Source organism: Notamacropus eugenii, chromosome 4 (genome assembly GCF_028372415.1).
Source record: "Notamacropus eugenii isolate mMacEug1 chromosome 4, mMacEug1.pri_v2, whole genome shotgun sequence".
NCBI classification, from domain to species: domain Eukaryota; kingdom Metazoa; phylum Chordata; class Mammalia; order Diprotodontia; family Macropodidae; genus Notamacropus; species Notamacropus eugenii.
The window spans coordinates 267,599,256-267,613,087 of NC_092875.1; the positions used below are offsets into that span (position 1 = coordinate 267,599,256).

Genomic DNA, 13,832 nt, shown 5'->3' on the forward strand with positions numbered 1-13,832 from the left:
GAAGAAGCTGAGATTTGCAGTTTTTGCCAATATGAATAGCAGTTAAAAAAAAAAAAACTTTTAGAATCACCTGAATCAAGTTTGTATTAGTATCTGTATTCATTATTCTGGGATCTTGATTTTTCCTTTTGAATTGTGAAGGGTATTACATTCTCCTCTAATGTGAAAGAAGAAATTCCCCATAGCCCTATCCTAAGACATGTTTTTGATATACCTCAAATATTTGTAAAACTTTATGAGTTTAAAATACTTGTACATAATTAGCTCATTTAAGCCTCAAAATATTCTGATGTGGTAGATAGAAAAGGCAATATTCTCATTTTTGGGGTAAGGACGTTGAGACTCAAAGAAGGAGATCGACCTATCCAGGTTTGTGTAATTAAATAACTAGTAAAGCCCAAATTAAAACTGAAAGACAAGACCAATTCAGCTTTCCTTCCTCTATTCCTTCTCCCTCTGAGCCTGTTCTAAATCTATGTATATCCCCAATAACTCTCAAAGACAGTTTTCTTTTTTCCAAACCTCATCTGCCTACAATGTCTGTGTCAATACTGATGCTATACCATGTCTTAGTACTTTGTCCATATTTTAGATGAGGAAGTCACTCATAAAAGCTGCATTTCCATAAAACTGCAATTCACTCACTACTTGAAGAATTATATTCAATATTTTTTAGCAAATATAAGTTTATCTCTGATTAAATCTTACTTGCTTTGTATATGTATATGTATGTATATGTGTACATATACATATACCATAGGAAACAGGTCTATGTTTAGACATACACATCTATGTAGATAATATATGTGTATATGTATATAGCTACCTGTAGATAGATTAGAGAGACAGAAAGATAGATAATTACATAATGGGAAATAAGTGGGAGAATTTAATTGTTTTAATCCAGTGATTTACATTCAAAATAAGAATGTGTAAAAAATGTGTAAAAATTTAAATTTTATGAGCAGTATAGTTGAGGACAAATGCTTGGTAAGTCAATATTTATAGGGAGAGGTGATTATTATATATTTAGTGTGACTTGGTGTGTATGTGTGCATTGTGTGTGTGTGTGTGTGTGTGTGTGTGTGTGTGTGGTGTGTATGTGTGTACTGTGGTATAGTGATTTTAGGTAAATTAGCTGGATTAAAAACAAAAAAAATTGTGCTATATTGATCTGTCATGGTGACTAAAATTCCTATCACTTGCTACTTATTCTTCTGGCTTAAGATTTGTATCATCAGGAATCCATTTTTAAAATATGAAGGTTCCTCAACCCTCCCTTCCAACCCCAGAATAATGCATCAGGACAACAATACTACAACACTGGGAATTAAATTATCAGATTTTTAACAGTCACTGCAGATAAGTTAAGCAGATAAAAAAATGAGCTTGCAAAATTTTTTAGAAATTAAAAAGAACAAAAGGGACCATAGTGGAAAAATAGAGGGCTTGTGAACACATGCAAATTCACATTCAGCACTGATTGTCCTGCTTACCTTCTTTCAGTTTTATATAACTTAGCTATTACCTTACTACACTCTCATCTGGGGCATCCAGGTGCTACAATGGATACAGTGCTGGGCCTAGAGTCAAAATTTCAAGTCCCACCTCACAGTCCTACTAGTATATTACCCTGAGGAAGTCACTTAACTTTTTTACACCTCAGTTTCTTCAGTTGTAAACTGGAGATAATAACTTCACCTACCTTGTAAGGCTGTGAGGATCAAATGAGATAATATTTGTAAAACACTTAGCATGGTTCCTGGCACATAGTCGGGGCTTTATAAATGAAGGAAAGGTAGGGAATATACATCTGTATAGTGCCTGAAATGTGAGAATAAGCATTTATCTAGCACCACCTCTGATCAGCAGACATCCAATGGGATTGAAGTTTATTCTTTTGGAAATTATTATATCATCAATTATGGAAAGATAAAAGTAGCAGACTCCTCAGAAAGTCAAAGGGACTAATGGCCCCTCTTTTCTACCACATCACTGTCTCTTATCATAACAAACCTGGGCAAATTGATCATAAGAGAGCATGATGAATTGGGGTACTGATACAGGCAGATTTAGAAGGCTATGTGAGGATAGAGGTGCGGCTAACCACTCCAATGTAGAAAAAGAATACATGTTTTATCTAACTCAAATTTCCTCTTGATCTATCCTTTATTTTTTTCACTTTTCTTTTTGAGGAAATTAGGGTTAAATGACTTGCCCAGGGTCACACAGCTAAGTTCCTAAGGCCAAATTTGAACTTCAATTCCTCCTGACTTGAGTGCCGGTGCTTTACCTACTCGACCAACTAGCTGCCCCTGTTCCTAACTAATTAGTGTTTTTCTCTTAAAAACAAACATAGAGAGGGCGGAGCCAAGATGGCGAGGTAGAAAGACGCACATACACATAGCTCCGAACCCACAAAACACAGAACGGCAGAGGGGACTAACCCAGGGCGAATTCTGTACCCAGAGACCACGGAATATTGGAGCGAGGGAGATTTCTGTTCCGGAGAGACCTGCAAACCTCTCACGGGGGATCCTTCGCGCTGTGGACTGGGCGCCAGGGCGAGAAGCAGAGAGCAGCCCTACCGCGGCAGCGACAACGTGGGAAGAAGATCCGAGAGGGCTGCGAGACGGGATCTCCAGTGGCCACGCGGGTCCCCCCACCCACAGAGGGACCTGCAAACCTCTCGCAAAAGGTCCGTCACGCTGCAGACGCAGTGCCCAGCCCGGACCTGCGGCGGCGGCCGTGGCTCTGAGAGGCAAAGTTCTAAGAGGGCTCCAGAGGCTGGATCTTCAGCAGTGGCACGGGCCCCCCCACCAACAGGTGACTGACGGGGGTAGGTGAGAGAGTCTCTTTGGCGGGTTGAGAGGGGAGTGAGGTGCCCCCATGGCTCGGGCCTCCCCCCTGGAGGTGGGGACTGAGAGGCGGCTGCGGACAGTGGATCCCCAAGCGGGCGGGAGCCTGGATCCATTGTGGAAGGTCTGTGCATAAACCGCCTGAGGGAATTGAGCCAGAGAGGCGGCCCTGCCCCTGACCACCTGAATTTAATTTAACACTGAATAACAGCCCTGCCCCCGCCAAAAATCCTAAGGCGGGAAGCAGCATTTGAATCTCAGTCCCCAAACGCTGGCTGGGAGGACCAGGAGGTGAGGTGGATGTGAGGAGAACATTCAGAGTTCAGGCCACTAGGTGGGGAATATGCCAAGAAAAGGGAAAAGAAATAAAACTATTGAAGGGTACTTTATCAGAGAGAAGAAAACACTTCCTCCCCTCCTTTCTGATGGGGAGGAACAATGCTTGCCATCAGGCAAAGACACAGAAATCGAGGATTATGTGTCCCAGCCCACCCAATGGGCTCGGGCCATGGAAGAGCTCAAGAGGAATTTTGAAAATCACATTAGAGAGGTGGAGGAAAGACTGGAAAGGGAAATGAGAGGGATGAGGGAGAAGCATGAAAAACAGATCAGCTCCCTGCTAAAGGAGAACCAAAAAAATCTTGAAGAAATTGGCACCTTGAGAACTAGCCTAACTCAGCTGGCAAGGGAGGTGCAAGGGGCCAATGAGGAGAAGAATGCTTTCAAAAGCAGAATTAACCAAATGGAAAAGGAGATTCCAAAGCTCACTGAAGAAAATAGATCTTTCAAATCTAGAATGATACAGATGGACACTTTGGACTTTTCGAGAAAGACAGATATCTCAGAACATACTGCGCAGATTCGAAAAATGGAAGATAATGTGAAATATCTTATTGGAAAAACAACTGACCTGGAAAATAGAATCAGGAGAGACAATGTAAAAATTCTGGGACTACCTGAAAACCATGATCAAAAGAAGAGCCTAGACATCATCTTCCATGAAATTATCAAGGAAAACTGCCCTGACATTCCAGAACCAGAAGGCAAAATAAATATTCAAGGAATCCGCAGAACACCGCATGAAAGAGATCCAAAAAGAGAAACTCCTAGGAGCATTGTGGCCAAATTCCAGAATTCCCAGGTGAAAGAGAAAATATTGCAAGCAGCTAGAAAGAAACAATTCAAGTATTGTGGAAATACAATCAGGATAGTACAAGATCTGGCACCTTCTACACTGAGGGACAGAAGGGAATGGAATAGGATATTCCAGAAGTCAAAGGAAATAGGACTGAAGCCAAGAATCACCTACCCAGCAAAACTGAGCATAATACTTCAGGAAAAAAATGGTCTTTCAATGAAATAGAAGACTTTCAAATTTTCCTGATGAAAAGACCAGAACTGGAAAGAAAATTTGACTTTCTAACACAAGAATGAAGAGAACCATGAAAAGGCGAACAGCAAAGAGAAATCATAAGGGACTTACTAAAGTTGAACTGTTTACATTCCTACATGGAAAGACAATATTTATAACTCTTGAAACATTTCAGTATCTGGGCACTGGGTGGGAGTACACACACACACACACACACATGCACACACGCACACATACATAGAGACAGAGTGCACAGAGTGAATTGAAGAGGATGGGATCACATACTAAAAAAAAAAAATGAAATCAAGCAGTGAGAGAGAAATATTGGGAGGAGAAAGGGAGAAGTTATATGGGGCAAATTATCTCTCATAAAAGAGGCAAGCAAAAGACTTATTAGTGGTGGGATAAAGAGGGGAGGCAAGAGAAAAACATGAGGTCTACTCTCATCACATTCCACTAAAGGAAAGAATATAATGCACACTCATTTTGATAGGAAAACCTATCTCATAATACAGGAGAGTGGGGGGCAGGGGCACAAGCAGGATGGGAGGGAGGATAGAGGGGAGGGCAGGGGGAGGAGAATGCAATACGAGGTCGACACTCATGGGGAGAGAAAGGACCATAAGAAAATAGAAGTAATGGGGGACAGGACAGGATGGAGGGAAATATAGTTAGTCCTATACAACACAACTAGTATGGAAATCATTTGCAAAGCTAAACAGATATGGTCTATATTGAACTGCCTGTCTTCCAAGGGGAAGGGGTAGAGAGGGAGGGAGCCAAAGAAGTTGGAACTCAAAGTGTTAGGATCAAATGTAATGTTATTACCACTGGGTAACAAGAAATACAGGTTAAGGGGTCAAGAAAGCTATCTGGCCCTACAGGACAAAAGAGAAGACGGAGACAAGGGCAGGGAGGGAGGATAGAGGAGAGAGAAGATAGGTCACAGGGGCAATTAGAAAGCTTGGGTCTGGGGGGGGGAGGGGAAAAAAGGGGAGAAAATTTGTAACCCAAAAATGTGTGAAAATAAATGTTATAAGTTTAATAAAAAAAAAAAAAACCAAACCTAGAATTGCCATGAATACAAATTACTCCAGAGGCTAGCTGAGAATGGAGTCCCAAGTAAAGACTTCTAGAAATTATTTAAATAATACAAAAAACCAAAAATTTTGCTCCAATAAGATTCTCCTGGTTTATTTTGTCTTCCCCATATAAACAAACTAAACCTTTCCTTCATGTACTTTTTCTTTATTGTTACAATTTTAGAGATTCATCTCTCCACCATTGATCAATCACCCTAGAGGCAATGAAGCTTTCTTCTGGAGTAGCAGCCCCAGAGTGCTTTGCATGCTGAAATCATATCTTTGTCTCTCTTGGTCTATTTTGTTTGCAGAGACGAAATTTCATCAACAGCAATCGGACCTGTACTCCAAATAATTGATGACAACAGCTCTGATTAATTTTTGAGCATTAGATTTAATTTTAGATTTCAGGACCTCTGGGCAGGGACAGAGTCTGATGATAGATGTTGTACAATTTGAGCACACTACAGGCAGCCCATAATAAGTTAAATCCCTACAGCATAAGGAGGCATTAGACTATCAATTGTTCAGATTGTGATTCTTAGTCACTTATGTAAAGGCAGGGTAAATATTTCTCCTTAAAGACATGAACATTGCCATATTGTATGGTTCATGTAGAGGTCACATGGTCTCCAAAGAAATGAAGTTGATATGTTAGGGTAAAAAAATAGGTTGTATACTTAGATTGTACTTCTAGAATCATTGATAGCAACTCTATTATATGCTTCCTCCAAAAGACTTATGCATATAGAAACATATATCTCAAATATAGACAATAAAATAGGACCACACACACACACACACACACACACACACACACACACACACACACACAGTGGAAATGCTAGAAGGGAATGAGGGAGCTATTTCTTTTATTCTTCCATAGAGAAGAAAGCTGAGAAGGGGGATTCTGGAAAGAGATTGGAAAGCTATTCCTTCCACTCTTCTGTAACAAGGAGAATATATGATGAATCAAAAGTAGGAAACAAGCTCACCTGAAAAACTTGGATGTGATACTTTAAGCAAAAGAACCTTCAGAATATTTTCAAAAATAAACATCTAAGAAAGTATGAATTTTATTTGTATTATTTATTAAGCAAGTAATGCTTAAAATACGAACAATTCAATGATATCATTGACATGTGTATTCCCATAATGGTATGGGTCAATCACAAATTTAAATGTAAAATATACACACACATACATAAATGCATGTGTGTATATATATATAGATATACCTATAGATATGCACATATATAAATATACATACATGTACACACAAAATGTATTTATACCTTATCTATGCATATATACCAATATTCATTGAGCATACATATATGTTTGTATACCAATGCTCCATTGTGTTCCCAGTTTGCATAGTTGTAATTATGAACTTGAAGATTGCATTATATCAGGAAAAGCATCATCAACACCATTATTTCAAGCCTTTCTTCTTGTCTGTTCAGATTATCCCAAAGATCCTTTCTGTGAGCCTACACAGGATGAAATTATATCTTTATACTTTTAATAAATTCAAGTCAACAAGTAATTATCAAGCATATCACATGTGCTAAATACCATGCTAAACATTGGTCAATTACAAAAAAAAAATGTCATACTCTATAGAACAAGGGATATAAAGGAATAATAACAAGATGGCAACTCATTCCCAGATTGAACTCCATAGAAATAGATAAAAAGGAGGTAATAATATTTGATTTTGATATAACACTTTAAGGTTTGGAAAGCACTTTGCATACATTATCTCACTTGATCCTCAAAACAACTCTGGGTGCTAGGTACTATTATTTTTGCTGTTTTATAGATCAGGGAACTGAGGGTCAGAGAAGTTAAGGGACTTGTTCAGTATCATAGAACTAGGACATTCCTGAAGTAGAATTAAAAATTGTATTTTCTGGATTCCAAATCTAGCTCTCTGTGCACCATTCCAAATAAAACACCAACGATAACCAGCATCTTCTCCATAAGACAACAAACAGGAAGATGCTTGCTATTTAGATTGTATAATGCATTGTCAGTTTAATTAAAAAAAATTCTTTCCAGATGTGTCCCAACATTCCCTCCCCCAATATGAATTGTCCCTGGTACTAATAAAATTATTATTGTCGAAAAATTAATTTAGAAAACAGAAGAATTTGGGCATACGTTTAGATTTGCTGCATTACTTTTCTATAAAAGTGAATTTTAAAATTATCATATAGGAAAATTTCAAAGAATTGACTCCCTCAAGTAAAGAAAAAGACCAAAGTCATAGTAACTGTAGGCAAATCTAATTTAAAGGAAAAGAAATACACTAAAATTGAATAACTGGTTATCTTAGAAATGATGGAGAACAAACCAATATGAAAACAACCTCCTAAGTAAATATGTTTTGTTTGGCTGCAACAAGTTATTATAATTTATTTTTATTTTCTGATAATCTACTCATAATTTTCCTGGTATGTCAAGTGATAAGGAAGACAAGGCCAGTTTTTCTTTTCCAAATGGGGATAATGCCAGTCTGTTAAAGTATATAAGATCTATAACAAATGAATGAATCGATTGATTTATATAGCAGCATTGTGGACAATTGCAAATGCACACACACACACACACACACACACACACACACACACACAAAGAAAGCAACAGGAAGTAATGTAAATGTTTAACAATATTGGAATAATAGCCCAAATTTGGTATATTCATGTAATTGATTAATTTATCAGTTAAAATTGATAAATATGAGAATATAAAGAATATTGGAAAGACCTCTATAAAATACTGAAAAAATGAAAAAAAATTAACTAGAAGTACAGAGTATATACTATACTATGAACATATGAAAACTAAATGAGAATAAATAGACTAAGAAATCTGATGGAAACTTAGAAAAAAGAACTGAAAATTTGTTATGACATTTTGTGTGCTGAAATTCATCTGTATGAAGTTAAGCACTTGCAAAGCAAACTTAACTGGTTTTATTGATGCTTACTGGTATGTTTATAAAAATATTTTAAGAATGTGTATGGTCTAAAGGAAGCTAATAGAACTGCATGTCCTGCTTTTGTCAATAAAGTAGAAGTAACAAATGGCTATTACTCTTCCTTGAGTAGTAACGCTTTTTATTCTTGACATTTACAATCACTCCAAAGACTTTTATTACTGCTATAAAAACCACTAGCTATCTTGGTCATTGACTCATTTTTAATTGCTTAGTTATTCTTTTTCTGAATGAGCAATTGGAAATATGACATAGCAGTCATTTAGGGTAGGATGGTAAATGAGTCAAAACCAAGAAAAAGTGAATATTTATGTATCTTATTTATGGAGACATAAAGAGTTTATGTGCTGTTTATAAAAATGGACATACTGAATTTTCCTTCTAATATTTATTTTTATGTCACATTCACTAGTTATATTTAACATACTTGTCTTGTTTTATTTTGTTTTAGAAGTTGGCAGGGCATGTAAGTGATATGCTACAAGTTTATAATGACTTTTTAAACAAAAAAATTGCAATTTATTTCTTTTCTTTTTATTAAAGAATATAATACTTTCAACTGGCAGAATCATCAAATGAGAAGGGGCCTCAGAGGCCATCTGGTGCAATCTATATTTGAACAAGAATCTCTCCATGATATACCCAGTAAATGATCATCTTGTGCTTGTGCTTTAAGACCTCCAGTGACAGAAAAGTGACTACCTCCCAAAGTACTCCATTTAACTTTTAGGGGATTGTTAGGAAGTCTTTTATCATGTCAAACCTAAAGTTGCAATTTTTACTGATTTTCTCTTTCCTTTTCACTGTGACAGGCTTTCATATACTAAAAAATTACTCATCACTACACATGCACCCCATCCCATCCCAACCCTATATCTTCTTTCTTTGGGTTAGTTTTCTTACATCTTTCACACAATTGTCACATAGTTTATTCTTGAATACATTCTCTAAATTGGTTATCATCCTTAGGATGTTCTCCATGTTTTCACTGTCCTTCCTAACATGTGACATTCATATGTTTTTTCCCTCTGACTAATACAATGTATAGTAAGATTGTCATCTTCCTGTTTCTGGACCTTATAGCTCTCTAAATACTGTCAACAATTGACTCAGATTTCTTGGTTACCATAAACAATGTTGATTCACTTGGAATGCAGACCAATAAAACTTAGACATTTTTCATACAAATTGCTGCCTTACCTCTCCTCTCCTCCCTGATCTTGTCATTACTGAATTGATTTGGAGAATGGGTGGCATGGGTAAATATGATCTATGTTCTGACCCACCTCTAAGAAAAAAAGGAAGAATACCCTTTCTTCAAATTCAGCTGCTTTGCTATGGGAGGAGGGAGAGGCAAGCCAAGATTCAGAACAAATGAGGATAGTCATCTTTAGTCTCCAAAGAGGGGTGTGGAGATCTTGGACTTACTCGTACAGAACCTTCCAACCAACCTCTGGTTGCATAAAAGACTGTTAAAAAGAATGAATAGCAAATAAACTCATTTATTCAAGCAAAACAGAAATTATACCATCTCTGCAGATTGGACTACAACAAATTATGCATGAGAGTAAATGAAGCTCTTCAACAAGAGAAGATCTCACCTCAGGGTGATAAGTAGGAGAGAGAGACAAAAATTCTCATCCAGGAGGAGATCCACTCACATCAGTTGCTCAAGGAGATTGATGGGGACAGATTGAAGGTCAAGGGATATGGAGGGAATGACTTTCTTTATGAATCTATGTTTTGGAGGGTTTCACTTAGTTTTTTAAAAAATATTTCTCTTCATTGCCTCTTTGGAAATCTTCTTTCCACATATGCTTCTGCATCCAATTCCCAAATAAATCCCCTTACTTCAGGTTGTTGTTGTTTCGATGTTTTCAATCCTATTTGACACTTTGTAACCTCATTTGGGGTTTTCTTGGTAAAGATGCTGGAGTGCTCTGTCATTTCTCTCTCCAACTCATTTTACAGATGAGGAAAAGGTTAAGTGACTTGCCCAGGGTCATCTAGCTATTAAGTGCCTGAGGCCAGATTTGAACTCAGAAAGATGAATCTTCCTGACTTCAGGCCTGCTACTCTATCCAATGTACTATCAAAACTGCTCATTGCTAAAGGTACCCAGTGTCATAAGCATGTCTCAGCAAACGAGGAGTGATATTTCCTTTCGTGTACATAGCAGACAAATACAGTTGTAAATAAAGTGGACTTTAGTGTGAGTAAGGTGGACTTTTATTATTCTTTCTTAGAGTCTAGTTTCCAAGGATCCATGGCCATAAGGATTTCTATTTCCCAGGCTCAAGACTTATAAACATCTCTGCCATGCTTGCACAGTGTTATATAATGATAAATAATATAACCATCTGTGCTTAAATTGTAAATATCCACTATGACTGCACAGTGAGATATAATAGTGACATAATGTTCTTTATCTGTCGCCCTGGAAAGAGTGGGCACTGGTCAGCGAGTGGGAAATCCTCAGGGTTGAACGCACAAGCTGGAATGCTGTGTGTGTCTTGATTGGCCCCCATCAAGGCTCAGAGAGACTCTGTGTTTGACTCAGTCGGCCCCATTGAGGCTTGAGGGAATTTAGGAGAGTGAACAAACTATGCCTATCTTAACTGACCACATACAGGCATCAGAGTAGTTGCCCGGCCCCGCTCCCACCTTCTTACTGGCTCTCATGAGAAGGGTGAATAGGGAATGCTATAGGAGCTGGTGCTCCCATTATCAGCAAACTCCATTAAGAAGACTAGACTAAAATAACTTATCATTTTTAACCCCTCTGAACTTGTCTTCATGTACTTCCTGTCTGACCAGATCAAGAGTGAACCTATGCTAGCAGCCGTCTATGTGCTGTTACCTGTCTTACACGGTACTAAAGTGGTAATACATTAAGAATCCCCTCCCACTCCCTGGGACCATTGGCCCAACTCACATTACATTGTTAGGTTAAGTTTCTAAAGGACAAAATATTACTGCTCCTTTCAGTATTTTAACGGATAAACTTGAGAGATATGACTTCTAATAACATTGCTCTTGAGACCTGCTCTGGTGTGCTAATGAATATCTGAATTTTGATCAACCAGTTGATGTTCATCAGAATTTATAGTAGGATATCAACTGAGTATGTATAACAATAATAGAAATTTACCCCCCCCTCCCAAAAAAAATTTCTCAGGGCTTGCTCAAACTAATCATACAAATGAAGACAGGCATACGTGTAGAGAACACATGAGGCCAAAATATACCTCATGATTCCTGGTTCTGAGAGTTTTTTCACCCTTTGTGGATTCCTATCATCTCCTTTTTTGCATGTGTCCTTAGCAGTGGATGTCAGTCCCTGGATCATCCGGGCTGACTTTTTGCAAAGCATGATGTTTCAGCTAACAGTCTGGATGAAGCAGTGACTTGGTTGCTGTGCTCCTTTCTCATTGGAGTTGGATGTTGTGGCTACTGCTATCTGTGGGGTATTTGATAGTTTTAATGGATTTCCTGGTCTCCCTAGGTGGTTGTGCATTCCCATCTCAGAATGCTCAGTCACTCTGGATTAGGAAAGAATAAACCCCCCAAAAAAGAGACACTAGGCACTCAGAAATTCATGTTGGCTGGTAGGGGGAAAACACTCGATTTTTCTCCTCCTCACATCCCCTCAAAGGACTCGCAGAAGTCTTCATTAGCTGAATTATTTAATGGAAGAGGAGCACTAAAGGGTCTAAGTAAGGGGATATTGATCCTTATGTATTTGAACAACCTTCTTATTTAGGAACTCTTGAGCAACCTTTTCTCCACTTCCTTCACCTACCAAAGTACTCTGTCACCTCACAGTACCAACACTTCAGTCATTCCTGGTCTGAAGAAGATTCATTGAGGTTCTAAGTGTTGGATTAAAAATAAGAATATATTTTTCATGCATTGTATAATCTACCAGAAAGGGGAAATCTGAGCATGCTCTAAGGTCAGTTCTTCTATTAGCTAGCTAGCTAGCTAGCTAGCTAGCTAGATAGATAGATAGATAGATAGATAGATAGATAGATAGATAGATAGATAGATAGATGCTAAATGGATAGATATAAGTAGGTAGATATATAGATATTGATATAGATAATATATCTAGAGAGATATAAACAAGGGCAGCTAGGTAGTGCAGTGGATAGAGCATTAAGTCTGGAGCCAGAAAGACCTGAATTTAAATCTGGCCTCAGAAACTTACTAGTTCTGTGACTGGCCAAGTCACCTAACCCTGCTTGCCTCAGTTTCCTCATTTCTAAAATGAGCTGAGAAGGAAATGGCAAACCACTCCAGTACTTTTGCCAAGAAAAAAAAAACCCAAATGGAGTCATGAAGAGTTGGACATGACTGCAATGGCTAAACAACAAAACGAATACAAACATATTGATATAGATAGATTAGTTTCATCTATATATAATATATTATCTAGAAAGATACAGATAAACAGGTGTATATCTATCTATAATACGGATATCTATATCTATCTATGAAATGGATCAACTATAGATCTTTGGGTTACTCCACTAGAAATTTCTTTCTAAATTTATATCTAATCATTAATGATTACTTTCTGTGTCTGGCCTTTCAACTGCTTCTAAACTCACCTAGCTTAATTATCATCTAGCCCTTATTTTCCCATATTTTCCATGAATAAACCATGAAAGACTACCAAATGTATCTAATATGCTTTGACTAAAGCATTCCTCTAATATACTCAACACAATATGTTTTCTCCTGTTTTGCTCTACTTCATCCTCATACTCTTCCCCCTCAGAGAAAAATGTTTCCAGTCTGGTGTGATCTATTCGTTGTAATCACAGCTTGTTTTTATATGTATTAACCATTCCTTTAATGATATATTCTACAATGCTGTCAGAAATTGAAGTCAAACTCTATGACTTATTTATTAAAGATGCCATTCTCTTCAGTTTTTCCTTCTCCCATTTTTCTTGGAAAATTAGAACAGCATCTCCACTCTTCCTATCCTACTATGCCTCTCCCATTATGCATTATCTTCCAAAGATCATTAAGAGTGGCTAGTCTCATCATCTATTGTGTAATTGAACTCTATGCCCAAGGCTGTAGACTACCAGTGTCTGGTGATTTTAATCTTTGTTATTATTATTCTCTGCAGTCAAATGTTAAAAGTTTAAGGATTTACCTTTGTATTTTTTTTTTCTTCAGTGTCCACAATGCCTGGCAAATTATGGGCACTTAAAAAAATATGGGTCCATGATTAATGGATTTTTTTTTCTTTCTCCATTCCCTTCAGAATCAACTCCCTGTTAATGTCTAAGATTTCTCCTCATGCTGCATAAGAAATCCTTAAGTATCAGGTCTTCTTTCATAGGTATGATAATCATATGAATGCTGGACCTTGAACTATTATTAACTAAACTCATGCATAAAATCAAACTACATTTATATGTGAGAGGTTCACATATGCTTTTAACCTTATGTGAAATCTCTAGGGTTTTTAATTTCTTAGAACCAATTTGAGTTCTTAT

The 13,832-nt window shown here is 37.5% G+C and overlaps 1 protein-coding gene across 1 annotated transcript in view; it reads left to right on the top strand.

The window, feature by feature from the left end:
* SNTG1 (syntrophin gamma 1) overlaps window positions 1-13,832 on the top strand; it is a 1,083,450-nt gene that overhangs the window by 589,013 nt on the left and 480,605 nt on the right. The gene's annotated exons all lie outside the window — the stretch shown is intronic.